The sequence below is a fragment of the Muscardinus avellanarius genome (assembly GCF_963383645.1).
Source record: "Muscardinus avellanarius genome assembly, chromosome: 14".
In the NCBI taxonomy this organism is placed as follows: Eukaryota; Metazoa; Chordata; class Mammalia; order Rodentia; family Gliridae; genus Muscardinus; species Muscardinus avellanarius.
The window spans coordinates 6,656,466-6,674,839 of record NC_137800.1 but is presented as its reverse complement, the minus strand read 5'-3'; the positions used below and the strand labels follow the sequence as shown (position 1 = coordinate 6,674,839).

General features: G+C 44.8%; 1 protein-coding gene across 1 annotated transcript in view; it reads right to left on the bottom strand.

Annotated features, from left to right (window-relative positions):
- Positions 1-18,374, bottom strand: part of XKR6 (XK related 6) — a gene marked incomplete at both ends in the record, with an annotated part of 234,654 nt that overhangs the window by 162,201 nt on the left and 54,079 nt on the right. The gene's annotated exons all lie outside the window — the stretch shown is intronic.

Here is an 18,374-nt window from a genome sequence, read left to right as displayed (position 1 = left end):
GTGAGACCCGGTTTCAAAATAGAATAAAAAATAGGGCAGGGGGTGTAGCTCGGAGGTCAAATGCCCCTGGGTTCCATCCCCAGACCCGCCAAAAAAAAAAAAAGAAAAAAAAAGAACTAAGCCCACCTTCCACATAACAGTACTCGGAGTTCTTAACTCTCCCGAGTTCTGCTCGTTGTGTTTAGTGCCAGGAGCTGGCGAGTACAATCCTAGGTTGAAGCCTCCACTGAGCAGCCCTGGTGTGCAAGCGCCATCGGACCACTTCCACCAGAGGAGCCTTTCCCTCGATGACAATGACAACCTCCTCAGATGGAGAAAGGCACCGGGCCTTGCTGTAAGCTTTCCAACCTCCCCCAGAAGCGTGTTGTGTCTTTGATCTGCCTAATTAAGCTCGTAGAACTTGGAATCAAAGCAGTTTTGTGGGAGGGAACGAGGAAGCTGTTTGCAGCCTGGCGGTGACTCTGCTGATCACTTTACCCCGCATCTTCTCTTGGCGTTGGTCTGGGAGTCAGCGCCAGAAACCTGGCTGCAGGCGAGCTGCACAGCAACAGGTGTGAGGCAGGTGTGCACCCGGAGGAGCAGCGCTGGGTTCGCTCGCCCGAGTGGAGATCACCATCCATTTTCTGTGCACCCCCTGCCGGCATGTCCCATCGATCTGAAGCAAGAATCTGTTGCTTAAGTGTTTTGAAAGGCATGCACGCAAAATGCTCCAAGATAATATCTCACAGCACTAAATCCCAGTATTGTGCATCTCAAATACAGATGATGTTTGAAGTGTCTGTCATTGATGCCAAGGTGATAGCTGGGTAAGTACAGAAATTAGACAGGAGGGCAGTCATTGAAACTGAGTTTGTAAGAATGGGAAACTAGGAAGAACCTGAGTAACAAAAAACATAAACCACTTAATTTCCAACAAGAGGGATTTGGTCACATAAACAGAGAATAGCCACTAAAGAGCGGGCCGTCAGCATGGGTAACACGCACATCTGGCTGAGAACAAGTGTGAAGCGAGGAAGAATGAATTATCAACAGTAATGCTGGCAAACTTTGGTTCTTTTAAATTTCCTGCATAGTTTTTATATTACAAATTGTACCATCTTTATAAGGAAAAAATCTGCATTTTGGGAAAAAAAGGTATTGAGAGAAAGGAGTAAATTTTTACTAAGCACCTTTTCTTCCATGCCTCCTTTGCCATATTATACACTGAAAACCCACTGCAGCCAAAGGACCATTGCCCTGCTCAGCGGAATCCCACAGGGAACCCCCAGAGTTCCCATGCCTTAACGGGAGATGTGGGTCTTCGATGATCCGTCTTAACTGCCCGTACGCTTGACCCTTCGCACACTGTCTGCTTGAGCATGGGGTGCTCCGTGGGCCTCGACTGCAGACCCTTAGGAAGCGGGGCTCACCCTGGAGGATCACTCCAGAAGCCTGCCCATACCTTCTTCTGGAGGAGCTTCTGCACTCCTGTCATACCCTCGCGGCCCAGTCTGTTACTATCCACCTCCACAGATAACGTCAGGAGTTGCCTTCTGAGCTGGCCTTGGGGGGCGGGGTGGGGGATGGAGACAGGAGCAATGAGGAGCGTGCAAGCTGAACTCAGCTGCAGTTCGCATCTAGCGTGGGGGAGGCGTGGCTGCAAAGGCGGTCAGTCCAGGTCTTAACATAGTAAGTGAACAATTCCAAAAATACACAATTCACAGATTTTAAATTTCACACCATCCTGACTGGCACAGGACGAGATTGATCACGCTATCCTGGGTATGCACCCGCACTGTTTTTGCACGTGAAAAGACACAGTAAACACTGCTGGGCATGGCTGTGGTTTCAGTTACCCACTGCAGTCGTGCCTGCACACAAGGGGAACTACTGCCCTGGCCCGCTTGTTGCCATGGATCCTACCATATTCTAATCCACTGCTCGTTGTCTGTTTGCCCCGGCTAGAATACAAAATCCATACTTTTTATCTTTGTCTCCAAGAGCCCAGAGCAGTGCCCAGAACCAGTAAGAGCCCACTGACAAACTGCAGAAATGACTCACTCACTTTTGAACTACGTCGGGCTGTGCCATGTCTGACAAGTTTCCCTAACTTAAGAGCTCTTTGAAAAAAGGATTTCACTGCAAACTGTCATATGAAAACAGGGGGAGAAACAGAATGGAGACGAGCGTGGTGGTGCACACCTGCAATCCCAGGACTTGGGGACTGAGGCAGGAGGATCCCAGGTTTGAGGACCACCTCGGCAATTACTGAGGCTCTTATCAACCTAGACCCTGCTTCGAATATAAAAAATAAATAAGGCTGGGGGTATAGCGTGGAGGCTGAATGCCCTGGGTTCAATCCCCAGTACCACAATAAACAAATGGTTATCATGAAACGTGACAACTTCCAGCTGTTGAGAAACACACTTTCCCCACTATTCAGCAGAGTCTCCGGGTGGGAGAAATCCCACCCACTCGGTCTGAAGCCCGCCTGGCACAGGGTACCAGCACACTAAGACATTTCTTTTGCGGCACTGAAGCACAACCTAAGAATTCAGGTTTCCATCAGGCAGGAGGAGGATGAGGATGAGGAGAAGAGTTGGTGGGCAAGTACTGGGCAGTCATCAGCACACCAGGGCCGGTGCTTGCCCGGGGGCATCCAGGCCACGCCTGGCCGCCACTCTTCACCCTGCAGTGCTCTTGATCCCAAAGAAGCTGCTGGCCTAAGGCAGCCAACAGCTCCGCTCAAAAGGTGCAGAGACCTGGCCATCAGCACCGGGTGCAGAGTGGGAGAAAGGGCTTTTAGTTTTCTGCTCCACTCCATATCAAAAAATCATCTGTTCATATTTTAAGATTTTATATAGAGATGTGCACCGCCTATCTACCTATATAGATATATCTATATGTAGGCATAACTGCGTAGAGATGTGTCTATAAATCATGTCATCTATGCATATAGATGTACCTATTGACATACATGAAGGTAACTACATCATACAGATAATGAATATAGAGTCTTAGGTCAGCTGCTAGTGGTAATCTATTTTTTTTTTTTTACAAGAAATGGCAGCTATTGAATTAATCCTATTTTGATTCCAACTTAAACAGATAAATATAAAAAGGAAATTTACAGGAAGGGAGACTATAATTTGCTACAAAGGCTTCCTGGAGAAATGTTTTCAAAAACTGTTTATGGAAGATACATAAAGCAGTACCCCAACACCTGCCTAAAACTTTGTAAAATCATCAAGAAATTCAACTGCTCAGAGGTTCAGTCACACCTCTCAGCCAGAGACCTGCCGAGTCTGGCCTAGCAGACCTGGGATGAGGCCCAAGCCAGCGGTGCGCGGCACCCTGGCCTGCACCGGTCCCAGTCAGGAGTGGCTGCTTCCTTCTCAGTGACTTCAATCTTTTAGTAAGTTCTAGAAGACTCCACAGCCTGTAATCCCAGTACTCAGGAGGCCGCGTCAGGAAGATCACAGGTTCTCAGGCAGCCTCAGGCTCATGGCAATTTAGTGAGACCCTAAACAGAAGAAAATAAAATAGGGCTAAGGGCATAACTCAGGTGTAGAATGTCCCTGGGTTCAATCTCCAGAACCACAAACAAGAAAGAAAAAAAGAAAAAAAGATTCCACAAAGAGGGCTCTTGCAATTGCCCGTTTGCTCATCCTGCTACGCACGTTTCTAAGGGGACACATGGTTCCTGCAGAGCCCACTCCCGAGCCCAAGGAAACCTGACTTTTAAGGAAAACCTGAGATGTCATTTGAGCAAAAACGTAACTAGCCTGGAGCAACAGAGATGCTGGGGAGAAAAGAGCAAGCTTCCCGCGTACAGCTGTGTGATCAGTGAGCCCGCGCTCTTTCTTCAAAGTACAACAGACTACACTTTGGATTCCGCCATATTTTGGTGAAATTACTCAGTATATAACAATTTCTAATCTTTACTGCAAAATGGGGACGGTTCAAAGTTCTTAATATTTAATCCAAACTTAACTTTAACGAAAGATACCTTGCGGTGCCGTGAAATTCAAAAGCCGTTGCGGATGGCCGTCCACCCAGAGAGGGGAGGCAGAGCAGCTACACCAGAGGCCCACAATCCCCTCCCCTCCCGCCAGTGAGTCCCTGAGAAAACGGGAAGCAGGTGTCTGCCTAACTCACGGCAGCCCCAGCTTCGTGACGCGATGCGGGGAGCCTCCCTAATGAGCAATCCCGTGAGGACGCTGCAGTCCCCAGAGGTAAGCAGAGTGCTGTACTCTGGAGCGCTGTAAAGCAGGCCGGATCACGGACTCCCTCTGAACTTCCTCTCCACCTGCACTTGGGATGGATACCAACTCTGCTTTGTTGTTTTTTTTTTTTGGGGGGGGTACCGAATCAAGGGGCAGCAAATCTAACACTGAGCTAGACCCTCAGCCCTTTTTATTTTGAAAGTCTTGCTAAACTACTAAGGCTGGCCTCAAACCCGAGATCCTTCTGCCTCAGCCTCCCAAATACCAGATTACAGATGTGTGTTACCTTCTAAGGCTCTGACTTTACTCTTGAAGGAAACAAAAATCCCTGTCTTCCCTGGAAGTGTACTTCCTGACACATCATATACAGAGCACGTAGCACAGTGACCTGAAAGTAGACAAGATCTAAAAATTGGTACTATTGGGTTTAAACTTCTGGCAAATGCCCTTCCACTCGGAAGAGGGTGACCACGCGGTTCACACAGTTGTCCAGTCCCGGAAAGCTAATTAAGAAACGCACTACACAAACTTATCAACGCCCGTCTCAGTGTCGTGCGCAGGGAGGGCCGAGGTGTGGGAGCCGGGGCAGGCTCCCCCAGGGCTATGTGCGTGTGTCTTTAGTGTCTCTGGATCTCATCACGCTGCATGAATTCAAGGCACCAATAAAAACTAATGAAACTCCCCCAAAGAGAGTCATATATGACCATAACATATAAAGCCAACCTTCTCACTCAAGTTAGGACCAGTGCCTTCCTTCTGGTCATAGCTGCGTAGTTACTTTGCAGGTTGGGGAGTGCTGTGCAGACTAGCAGGTTATCAACAAGGTTCCACAAGTGCTTTCCTGAAGGTCAGCGTGGATCTTTCAGTAATCTGAGCGCTTCCAGAACGCTGGTCAAGAACAGATGGGAAGATCACTCTAGTTGTCCTTTGAACTGCCACCACGGCAGGTATGGAAAATGAGGGCTCCACTGCACAGTGGAGCTCACGCAATTACCTAAACTGCTCCCCAGCTCCCCAGGGACCCGACTAGTGCCGTGAGTTATGGGTAAACAAAACTTGCATGAGCGCTTCAAGCAGAACTGAGAATTCAAAGTACTAATATTTACAGTTTGGAGAAACAGTAGCTTCCAGTTCTTCACAGACCAATAAAAATTTGATTAAAGAACTCAGGATTACACTTTTCATTTTTGGTGGTGGTGGTACTACTGGAGATTGAAGCCAAAGCAATCTACCTCTGAGCTACACCTCCAGCCCTTTTTATTATTTTGCAACGGCGTCACTAAGTTGCAGGAGCTGAGATCAGCCCAGTGATCCTCCTATCCCAGCCTCATAAGTACTGGGATTACAGCCATGTGCCACCTGGCCTGGCTGAGATCAGAAACGTCTTAATTTTACAAAATGATGACGTACAGCAGAGGGGAGGGCATCAAAGTTCAAAAGACAAAGATTACACTGAAAATAATATTTGAAGTCCCACCTTGTCCTTCTTTTCTTCTTCCTGTTTTTCAACAAATGGGCACCATCCTCTGCCAGTCACACCAGACCGTGGGGTGGACTCCGGTATCCGAGCTCCCTTGATCTTGGTTTCAAGCCCAAAGGACACAGCCGAGCAGGCCAGCCACACCCCTGCAGACTCCAGATGGGGCCCCTCCCCTGGAACCACAAGTCCATCCACGCCCTGTCCCACTGCTGCTGCCTCCCTGGCGCTGCTGACTGGGTAGGGAAGTGCACAAGGCCTGGCTTAGAATATCATATCCACCTACACTTTTGTTCCTTTCCTTTAACACACACTCATGTGTTTAAAACACAATTTTCCTTGTTAAAAGCTCTTTCAGAATGCAAAGCTACTATATCTGGACAGTTTGCTACATCTACAGAAAAACACTGAGAGGTGTTTGCGACACCCACCCCCCCCCACAGCATCTGGTGATTACAAACGTTCAGTTCCACTGGGGGAAATACACAGAGCCTAATACATGTGGGTACACATATGCAGCTTCTGAGAATATCTGTATATTACAAGAAAGTAAACAGTCAGGCTTTAAAATGTTTCTCAAAAGTAATTTAAAACTATTAGGCTTTGAATTAGAACATTTAACTTTTATTGGAGCAAGAGTCACAAAATTATTATACACAGTGTATCACCTCATACACAAAATACATCTGCAGTGGTGCTGAAAACTACATAGAAATTGAGTATCTTATTTTTAACATATTAGTGTAGTAGGGCAATCTGAAAGGGCTATATGTCTCTCTATATTTTTAAATAAGACACCTGGATACTCAATGTGGGTTCAATGGAGGCCTAGGGACCTGTCCTATTTTTGGACAAATTCTTACTGATATCACCGCTTTCTCTGCACATGTGTTTTTACTGACATCTGAAGGAAATGGGTGGCCTTCTTCAGCGCCTCTTAACGGACACCTCCAGGCCCCAGCTCTGAGTCTCCCCACGCCCGTTCCCGAGGCATGCTGGGGTCCACTCTGGGCTTGGAGAATGCGGCTGGAAGCACACCTTTGCAGTGCCCGGGGCAGACGTCCTAAAGGCCACAGGTGGGATTCAGTGCTGTGGTTTCCATAGTCAAAACACAGACGCCAAGACCCCCAAGTCTAAACCAACCTCCTTCGCACTGGAACAAAATGCAGCCGGCAGACCTGAGCCAGGCGGCGGGAGAGCTCCATCCTCTGCAGAAGTCTGACCTCGGAGGAGGAACACCAACCTGATGGCGAGCCTCCTGTCTTGACTTAAGAAGGGGCTAAAACTGGGCAGTAGTTTGAAAAGTTGGAAGGGAAATGTACTAAATTGACTTGGGAAGGACAGGCAGGAGATCCACAAGATCCCCACCCATGTTAGGATCCCTCGAGCTCGATGTCTGCCCCACAGAGAACAGGGGTCTGAGGCGTGGGTGGGCACGGGTTCCTCTCCGCTCACTGCATGTTGTAGAAGCCCTAAACACTGCTATGAAAGGAGCTGCAAAGGCACCTCCAAATTCTGAATGAAGGATGTTTAACCCCAGTCAAGTTCCCTGATCCATGCTCCCCTCCACCTATGTGGGCTTCTGTAGCAACAGAAAGGGTTCACGAGATCACCTCAGGTCTACAGGACCAAGTCTTCAGGGACAGTCAAGCCCCGTCTCGTGAACAAGCCTCTCAGACATTTCCACCGCGGGGCCACCTGCCGGCACCCTTCTGCTGACGTAGTCCCAGCAGTAGCCGAGTCTTCAGATTTCTTAATTTCCCAGGCTGTTCTTCTGAGTGAAGCTGTCCTGCAGGACAGTCCAGTGAGCGGCAGGACAAGCAGGTGGCCCAGAGTCCACAGTGGGGGCGCCCATGGACTAACAATGTAATCAAATGCATCCATTCTGTCAAGATGCGAACGGGAGACAGTCTTCTATAAATTTATAAATGGATTAATAAAATTTAGAAATAACAATACATTCAGAAATCTGAAGGAAATGAAAACGGAATGATCTGGGAATCTTGACACCCTGAAATGATGTGTTGTGAACCTAAAAGTTACAAAACAAATCTCCCACTTCCAATCCCTATTATAATAGAAGCATACGTTTAATACCATGAATCTGAATCCCAAGATATGAGAAAGTCATACTTAAGGAGAAAGCCTTCATAATAACTGGAAATTTTAAGGAAAAAAGTATGCTTAATTCAAAAACAAGACAATGATTCTCCTCTTGTGAGGGCGGCGACCTCTGCCAGCCAGACGCATCCCAGGCCTCTGGCCTGGCTCTATTCCCACCACTTATGCTTCGGGCCACATTTGCAGACAGTTCTGGTCCGTTTACTACGAAGTTCTCAACTGACGTGCTGTCCCATATGGAGGGCAGGGAGGATCCTTCAAGAGGGGACAACGAGTTCCAAGATAACAGAGCCACTGATGGTGGGAGAAGGAGGTGGAGCAAAGACGGAAGTAAAAGGAAGAGGATCTTTTAGATAAGGACTTCCTGACACACGGCCAAGGGCCGCCCTGCGTGGCAGAACTGCGTGAAAACACACGTGTACAGTCTCCCCGGGGAAAGGACGCAGGTCTGCAGATTCCCTGCAGCTTGCCTCAAAGTTCCAAGCGCAAAGCGTCTTATTTTAGCTCACTTTCTCTGGGTCCCATTGTTCTAAGTGCACTTAGGCTCAAAGGCGCTGCTTCTCTTTGGGTAAACAGAGTCAGGTTTCTGAAATGTCAGTGACGTGCCAGCCTGTGAAGGGCAGTGAGCTGGAACGTGCAGACTTCCACAGACACACATTAAAATGCTCGTGACACAAATGGAGCAAATATGACATTTGAATACAAATTTAAAACCTTATTTAGGCAATCATCAAACACAACTGGACTCAGACCTGCGAGTCTCCACTAAGCACAAGAGTCTATATGTATTTTCTTCAGGTACACCACAGGGACAAAAGAACTTTATTGATAATATTTACTCTGATATCTATCGCAAATATTTATTTGAAATTAAGTTAATCTTGAGTCACATACCCATTTAGAACATACCAGAGTAAAATCAAACTCATTGTTAGGAAATGCACTAATATTTCCAAAGCTCACATCACTATCCTTAAAAAACTGCCGCATGCTGGTGTGAGCTTGCCAAGAAAAGCGAATGTCCCTGGCCAGGGCCCTTCACACCAGGAAAACTCCTTCCCCTTCCTGGCCTTCAGGGGAGCTGTTTGAGGCCTACCCCTTCCTGGCCTTCAGGGGGCTCTATGAGGCCCGCCCCTTCCTGGCCTTCAGGGGGCTCTACGAGGCCCAACCCCCAGCCACCCCACTCCATCTGCTTGGCGCTCACATTTTCTCTCTCTTGGGTCTCTTTCATTGGTGCTCACAGTTTTCAGAATTTAAGATCTTTAAAATATTCACTCGCGTAAGAACCAAGATTTTCCTGCCTGGCCAATTCCTTCCGAGTATATCAAATGCCTAAGCCCAGTCAATACTGTGGCTAGAATTGGCTAAGAGGAAACACCTCTATTGACAAAAGTATCACAGAAAGTTTTCATTTTCTTTCATTTTTATTTTTTAAAGCCAGTTGTAATGGGAAAGCAGTTAAACAGGCAACACATGTTTAGAAGAGACTGTGACTAGATTTTTTAAAATCTAGCTAGTGAGCAGGGCGTCTAGGCGCGCGCTTATCATCCCAGTACTTGGGAGGCTGAGACAGGAGGATCGTGGTTCACGGACAGCCTCAGCTCCTTAGTGAGAGACTGCAACTCAGTGAGACCCTGTTTCAAAATAAAGTAAAAAAAAAAAAATAGGGCTGGGGGTGTAGCTCGGAGGTAGAACGCCCCTGGGTTCCATCCCTAGTACCACACACAGAAAAAAAAAAAAAATCTAGTGAGTGTTCTCAATGTGCCTTCTATTAAACATATACCAGCCAATTCAACAAACAAAACAAAAAGGCGGGGAAGCAGGGTAGCCCTTCAGCTTCTAGGAGCCTTCTATTAGCGATCCTAGGAAAACTGCTGCGGCTGGACACTGTTTTCAGGAACACCAGTAACCTATCAATAACTCAACTTGCAGTAAGCGGACACATGAACGTTCCCCTGATACTGCTCAGTCTCTAGAGTTCCCTGGATTCTCTTCAGACTCTCCCTTTAATCCTTTTCCAAGTTGCTATGAATATGGCCTTAACAATCAGTCTTCTCCAGCTTGGACAGAAGAGCTGGGAGGAAGTCATCTGTGACCATCAAAGTAACTGTGCACTGGGCATGGGGGCACACACTGGTAATCCCAGCACTTGGGAGGCTGAGACAGGAGGATGGCAGGTTCACCCCAGCTGGCCTCAGCTGCTTAGAGAGGCCCTCTGCAACTTAGTGAGATCCTGTTTCAGAAAAAGAATAAAAAATAGGGCTGGGGATATAGCTCAGAGGTAGAATGCCCCTGGGTTCAATCCCTTGTACCAAAAAACCAAAAAACTGCCCCAGGACATTCCTCAAGTCTTTTCATCTCAGCAGGAACAGGCCAGGGTGGTTAAAGACAACACAAGGAATGGCTCACGGCCACTCAAGGCCTGTCCGACCATCGATAACCAGTTCTCCACCCATCTGGCAGTGAGGAACACCCTAACCGCATGCCAAGCCTACAGGACAGCAGTCCACAGCTGGACACGCGAGTGCAGGCACAGGGAAAAACTTCAAGTGTGTGAAGGGAACTAAGCCTTCCAGGAGATTAAAGCTTCTTTCCTCCTCCTCCTCTTAATTCAGTGCCTGCCTTTCAGCCTCTACGCTTGCCACCGATTCACCCACCTGGCAGGAGGGAGGGAAGAGCAGGGAAAGCCAGCTCTCCCCCTACACACTATAACGTCCATCCTACAAAATAATGTCTAACTCTGAAAACTGGGAGCATTGGGTAGAATTTGCATATCGGGAAGTAGACCATTCTGAGGCCATTTCCAGGTGGAAATCTTGTAATTACTGACTTCAGGATTACCATTTGCTCTTTCTCTTTCTTTATTCCTGATCAATAGTTACCTCAGCAACTAATACTGCAAGGTAGATAGAAGACAAGTTAACTGAACAAGCATGGGAGAAATTACATAAACTGCCAAGGAAAATATGAGATCCATCGGAATTCCTGAAACTTAAAAAAATCACCTCCAGAGTACAACACTGAAACTGACAGCTAATATTTTAAGACATGTATGCCAACTTACAAAGTTATTTTATATACTTTTATTAAATCTACGAATTCACCTAGTAAGTCATTATATATATGAGAAACAACATAATTTCCAGGGTTCCTATACACATTTCCAACACATTGAATTTAGGGATCCAAGATTCTGAACATGCCATCACCAAAAAAAATGGCAAACCTAAAAAACAAAAAAGGAAAAAAATTAAACAATGTCAAAGGAAAAGACTTTCTCAGAAAAGGTATTTATTTTTATAATTTTCAGAACATTTTAATGCTAATGCTATTTCTCAGCTTATATTTAGCTATTAAGTCTGATATTAAAGTTTTACTTAAAAACAAGGCAGTTTACATATAGAAAACATTAAACTTTTCATATATACAACTTACCTATCTAATATTTACTGGGTTAAAATATTTTCACACTTATAATTTAAAGCGGCATTAGTCTACCTTATTTTTTAAAGTTTTTATAACACGGTGATGAACATTTAGATGTAGAAGTGAAGGATGATAGACCTCCTCAGCTCATATCTTTAGAAACTGGCTTCTAAGCCGATCAGCAGTAGTTTTTGTCCTAATATATTAACTTCTAGTACATGAAATAAAGATGCTCTCCCAAGTTCTTTTAACTGAAAAAGGCTCAGATAAAAAAAAGAAATAAAGGGGAAAAAGCCAATTTTGTTTGGGCAAATAGAAAAAATCAGAATTTCCAAAAAGACAGGTATCAGTAATTGTTTTTTCATTAAGATTATTACTGATACACAAAATTAAACCTCACGAATAGCTCTTCTACTCTTAAAGACCATGCTACTTATTAGACCAGCTATTCTCCAGAAAACCAAGAAGTCAAAGTTTCCATGTCCAGAAGTAGAAAACTACACATCAGGCGGTAAGGCCAAAGGAGCTCCTCTTACTGCTTTCTCTAGAACGAGGCAAGACCGGCCTGTGAGCGCAGGCTGAGGCCACAGACAGCGCTCGGCGCTCCGGGACCCGGCAGGGCACAGGCTGCGGCCAGCTCCTGGGCAGTACTCACTTGGTTCACGTGAACAACTCAACATCAGAAAAGTCACATACACTAGAAAAAAAAGTATGTCTGTGTCTGTGTGTGTGATACTGAAGACTGAACCGAGGGGCACTCTATCACTGAACACAACCCCAGGCCTTCTTGGTTGGTTGTTTGTTTGTTTGAGACAGGGTCTCACTAAGTTGATTTCAAATCCGCCATCTTCCTGCCTCAGCCTCTGAAGTACTGGGATTCAGGTGGCAGCATGGCACCTGGCTCTATTTTCTAAATTTTAAGTCACTCTCAAATTCTAAGAACAGGGAGTTTTAAAACACTGTAGGAAATGAGGCAACAGACAGAATTAGTGACCAATGAGCCCCTAGAAGGAAGCATGAAATCAACGTGACTTGAAAAATAAAAGTACTGCACACCAAAGAGGACTGCGCTCTGTGCCCTTCCGTGGTGCCCTCGCAACTAGGATGAAACTATTTCCTCAGCTTCTCATCTAAGTAAACAAATGTACCATTTAGACCAAAGACAAGTAAATCTGTGACGCTGTTCTTGCCATTAATGCTATTGCATGGAGTACAGGAAATGAAATAGGATAAAGAACCACTTATTTGAAATAACGGCTTGGTGAAAAATCTGAACTTGCGCAAAAACCCTTCTCCCTAGGAGCTGCCTGCTCAGCGCTGGTCTCGGAGGCGCCATCTACGTCCGTAAACGGACCGGAGCCACCGAATAAGCCCGGTAAGTGAGGCGTCCCTCTAAGTTTTACTACAGTGAAAAAGAGCTTTATTGGTTTTGTTACTATAAAATGTTCTGAACGTGTAATAACTGAAGCTGAGTTTAACTCATACATGTTAAATACTTAAAGCAAAGTTAACTGAATGACTAACATTCTCAATAGGCATTTTATATTTTGAAAAATAAAAACACATATATACATAAAATAACATTCTTTATCATAGGAAAAGAATGTTGTGGTAAGAATCTTTTCTAGTCTAAAAATATGTATTAATCATAGACTCTTTTAAGAGTAAACTCTACTGCTTTTTAAAGAAAAAATTTATTTCATGTTCAAATTCCCAATGGCTTACAGTTTTCGCATAGAGTAAGTATTTCATTGACAGTTACGCAGCTCAAGACCTCACAACAGCAGCCCTGTTCCAACAACCGTAAAAGGTTGATTAGCACAGAGACTGTGATTTGAAGCTGTGGTTAAGATGTGAATCTGCTACGACTGTGTCAGCAGAGGCCTGGTGCCTCTGGGTCCCAGCTCTAAAGGTTTCCCAGTCTGACAGGGGAGGAGAAACGGAGACGCAGCGGCCCTCCCACCCTCGCTCGGTGTGCCGTTACCATTCTGTGTGAGGTGGTTCAGGACGAGGCGACCGCACACTTCTAGCCAGAATCGGATGACCTCAAAACAACCCCATTCAGGCTGAGGCCTCATGTCTTTCGCTTAGAGCTAAAAACAGAAATACATGTGAATGAGCAAATGACCATGAAATGAAATGTCTAACACGACACTAACATACAGAATATCAGGCTGCTCTTACTCAGAGAAATGAAAAGGTCCACACAGACTCGCAGTCCTGCTTTGAAGGGAAAGGCGCTCTTTTAGATCCTGCGAGCTGTGGGGTATAATACTGACAATTTAACTCCAACTTAGTTTGTAAAGCTAAAATGGACTTTCATTCATTTCCTGAGACTGACACATTTATTTCCATAAATATAACAATATCACTAATGAAGCTCCCGCAGTGATCTAACTCGTGTGCATGCAGACATGAACGGGAGAAGAAGCAAGTAGCGCTGACACGATGTGTCTGGCCCGAGGAAGCGTCGATGCGCAGAATCTTCGCTCCACAGCGAAGCCAGAGGAAAGAAGCCAGGGAACGCCGGCATCAAGTCCTCCTCCCCAAGGGGGCGTCCGCCTACTCGGCCAACACGGGCGCTTCTCAGCCAACGCCGCGGACAGCACACAGGTTCAAAGCCTCGCGGCGCAGCTGGAGCCCAGGGTGCATTTCCCTCGAGTCTGGCTGGGTGCGGGAGGCAGTGTGGACTGTGGTTGGGCGGTGTACACTACTCCACGCTGTCTACACCAGAGGGGAGGGCGGTGTACACTACTACTCCACTGTCTACACCAGAGGGGAGGGCGGTGTACACTACTACTCCACTGTCTACACCAGAGGGGAGGGCAGTGTACACTACTCCACGGCTGTCTACACCAGAGGGGAGGGCGGTGTACACTACTCCATGGCTGTCTACACTAGAGGAAGAGGGCGGTGTACACTACTCCATGGCTGTCTACACCAGAGGGGAGGGCGGTGTACACTACTACTCCACTGTCTACACCAGAGGGGAGGGCGGTGTACACTACTCCACGGCTGTCTACACCAGAGGGGAGGGCGGTGTACACTACTACTCCACTGTCTACACCAGAGGGGAGGGCAGTGTACACTACTCCATTCGATTCAACACAAGAGTCTGTAGAGCAAAAAGCCAAATTCACCAAGAACTCTGGACCTCAAATGGTGTTTCTTTTCAGTGTCAATTTTATGTGCTTAAAATCTTGTATTTCCTGAAAATGAATTCTTCATTTGAATGCTGGTAATTCTGATCTCAAATGTAATGTCTCCGGCTATTCTGAAAGGTTAAGTCGGCCAAAAACCTCCAAAGATCACTTAACACAAGAGTACTTGAAGCCACAATTTAAAATTAAAGAAATTTTGCTGCCAAAGTTATTCTTAAAGAACTGGCCCTAAAGCACAGTACAATGAAGACAAATATGAATTTTATGCCATTCATACATACCATTAAATTAAATGTAATTTGTATATTACCAAGTAGTCTACACCAATAATATTGTTCAATGTTTTGCATTTCTCTGTTGAGTCTATGTATACTATAAAATTCTTTAATTCTGTAGAAATAATTCATTACCAAAAAAACAAAAATATATGCTCCTGATTCAATTTAAACCCAATTTTCATCTTAAGAAACATTACAGAGTCAAGTAGTTCACTCTGAAGGTCACAGGTCTCAGAACCATGCCTTATTTTTTTTCTTTTATTTTTTTGGTGGTACTGGGGGTGGAACCCAGGGGCTTTCTGCCTCCAGGCTACACTCCCAGACCTATTTTATACTTTATTTGGAAAGAGGGTCTCACTAAGTTGCTGAGAGCCTCACCAAGTAGCTGAGGCTGGCTTTGAACCTGTGCGATCCTCCTGTCTCAGCCCCCCAAGCGCCGGGATTACAAGTGTGCGCCACCACACCCAGCACCATATGCTTTAAATTAATACACTGCAATGTATGCTTGTTTACCTAGAATGTATAATAAAAAGAACTGTCTGGAATCAGATCTAGATTCTGGTTGTATCTAAATCTTAGGCAAATCAAAGCTCAAACAGTTCATTTCTTACTGATAGCGATTCTGTGAGTTTTATACGCTGGTGGACTAAAATTTTAATCAAGGAACTCTTCTCATTTTTCCTCTTCACCATGTATATCACAGAGTCCTGACGTGTATTTCAGAAAACACGTAACTAAGTAATAGAGACGCTCTTTCTACCTTGAGCTTTAAACATGTGCTATCAAAACCCCAAATCCATCCTGCATCAAGAGAAAGAACCTGGGACTTCCGGGAAGATGGCGACCGAGAAAAGCGGGGCTTAAGAGCCCCGCTAACAACCAATCTCCATTACCACAAAATCAGCACCTTTCATAGCCAGAAAACACCATCACCAGAGAAACAAAAAAATCACCAGGCTCCAGAGAGAAAACGGACTGAGAACAGAGCTCAGAGCCACAGAGGAGATACACCAGCCTCACGCCCGAGGACACGGCAGCGGCGACTTCACCGGACGGCTACAGCAAGCCAAGGTGAGCCGCTGCGGAACAGCCAGGCGGGATTTCTCGCCACAGGTAAAATCTAAAGCTCCCAGTGGCTGAGCTCAGCACACGCCGCAGGGATTCAGAGTGGAAATCAAAACCAAGAAGAAATACGCCAGCCTCACGGCCGAGGGCGTGACAGCAGCGCCATATTGCCACCGGCAGCAGCAGCAGAGAATTCACCGAATCCAGTACAGCTACATCTGCGTACTCAAGAACAGTGAGTCAAATTGCGGGCCACAGAGGAGAAATCCCAGTACTGTACTCCCTGGGACTTGACCAGTGGGGGAGGGGCGGTGGCAGTGATATCACACCATAGAAGAACGTGCAACCTGGCACCCCCCACAGTCTAAAGCAGCCTCTATCGACTCTCTGGGTCGGAGACTCTGTGATACAACCCAGTAAAGGAGTAGTGGGGTCTGAGATACTACTGACTCTAGATCCAGAGCACCTTAAATGAAGTCATAGTGACCCAAGGGAAGAACCCAGAGAAGGCACAAACTTCCGAAATCATGGGAAAGAGGAATGACACTGGAGCAATGAATGCCCACAACCCCACAACATCAGAACCCGATAAAACAGAAAATCAAAGATTTCTAGAAGATCAAATCAGGAAAATAACTGTAGAAATAATAGAGGTGTTTCGAAAGGAATTCAGAGAGAGCCAAAAAAAAGATAAAGGATGCAATTAATGAAGTAAAGGCCTAAATTCAAAGCACAAACAACCGATTAGAACACATGGAGAACAGAATCTCGCTCTTAGAAGATGATCATTCCAAAACTGAACGCATAGTTTCTAATCTAGGAAAAATTATCCGACAGTAGGAATCTGATATTGAAGAAATATGGGCCCATTTTAAGAGAGCTAACCTAAGAATAACTGGAATAGAGGAGGGAAAAGAAAGTGAAACCAAAGGGATCAACAATCTCTTCAAGGAAGTAATAGCAGAAAATTTTCCAAACATAGAGCAAGAGGTCGATACACAGGTCCAGGAAACTTATAGAACTCCCTTTAGACAGGATCGGAGAAGAGGATCCCCACGCCACATCATTGTCAAAATGACCAATGTGGAAGCCAAGCAGAGAATCTTAAAGGCAACAAAAGCAAAGGGCCAAGTGACATTCAGAGGCAAGGCAATTAGAATCACTCCAGACTTACCAAACCAAGTCATGAGAGCCAGAAGGGCTTGGAGTAACATATTCCAAACTCTGAAAGAAAACAACTTCCAGCCAAAAATTTCCTACCCAGCAAAACTTTCTATCAAATTAGATGGAGAAATAAGAAGCTTCCATGACAAACAGAAACTGAAGGAATTTATGTCTTCAAAACCAGCACTAGAGAAAATACTCAAAGAGATTAACTACAAAGAAGAAATAGGTAACACACACCAGAACCAGAGAAACAAGAGTTTCCATTCAACAGTCAACTAAGATTGGTTATCTGTGGAGATTCATTACTTATGTTAGTCTTTTACCTATCTCTAAAGGGTATTGTTTGCCTTTATTGTTGTTATTTTTAGGATGTCTAGTTGGAATATTAATATACCTTCAGATATAGCATTTGGAAATATTTTATCCCATTCTATTAGTAACTGTTAACTCTGTTTACATTGTCTTTGGATATACAATATTTTTTTTTTTATTTTTTAGGGAGTTTGTATACTCTTCTGTTGCCTGTGCCATTGAAATCATATCCAAGAAATCACTGCCAATTTCAGTGTTGTGAGGTTTTATGACCCAGATTTTCTCCTAAAAGTTTATAGTCGTAAGATTTATATTTAGGTCTTTTATCTATTTTGAGTTAATATTTGTATATGGGATTAGGTAAGGGTCCAACTTTATTCTTTTCCATGTAATTATTATGTTTCAACAGTATTTAAAGTATTATTATTTCTACCACCAAATGTTCGTGGAAACCTTGTCAAAAATAACTTGACAATATAGGGAAGAATTTAGCTCTAGGCTTTTATTTAACTCCAATGGTTTATATATCTGCCTTTAGAATAGTACTACACTGTTTCAATTACTGCAGCTTTATATGGTTTGAAATCAGAAAATATATATCTTCTAGCTTTGTTCTTTTTCAAGATCGTTTTGGGTATCTAGAGTCCATATTCCATATTAGGATAGATTTTTTTCTGAAAAATAAATATATAAATATATGATAGTTTCACCTAAAAAAATAGAAAAAAAAATATTCTCTGATAAGAAAGAAAGTAAAAAGAAATATTGAAATGTTATCTTTAAGTCATCAAAAGCTTGGTATCAGACAAATGAAACTGTTATGTGAGATTATCATTTTTAATTTAGGATAAATTGCTATAATACTAGATGTCAACCACTAAGCCAAGCATGGGAGGGAGGGATGGGGAGAGAATGGGGTGGGGATAGGGTGGGGGCTGACTGGGCGATGTGTGCATGTATGTCTACAAAAGTTTGTATCCCACTATGATGTATGAATACAGTGCACCAATAAAAAAAATAATAAATAAATAAATAAAAGGCATTTTATCTATTAAAAAAAAAAAGAGAGAAAGAACCCTTCATTCAACCCTCAGCTCTCCCAACCCGTGCTGCCTACCACTCATCTCCCCGGACCCCAGCCCTCGGCTCTGCTGCCCTCAGC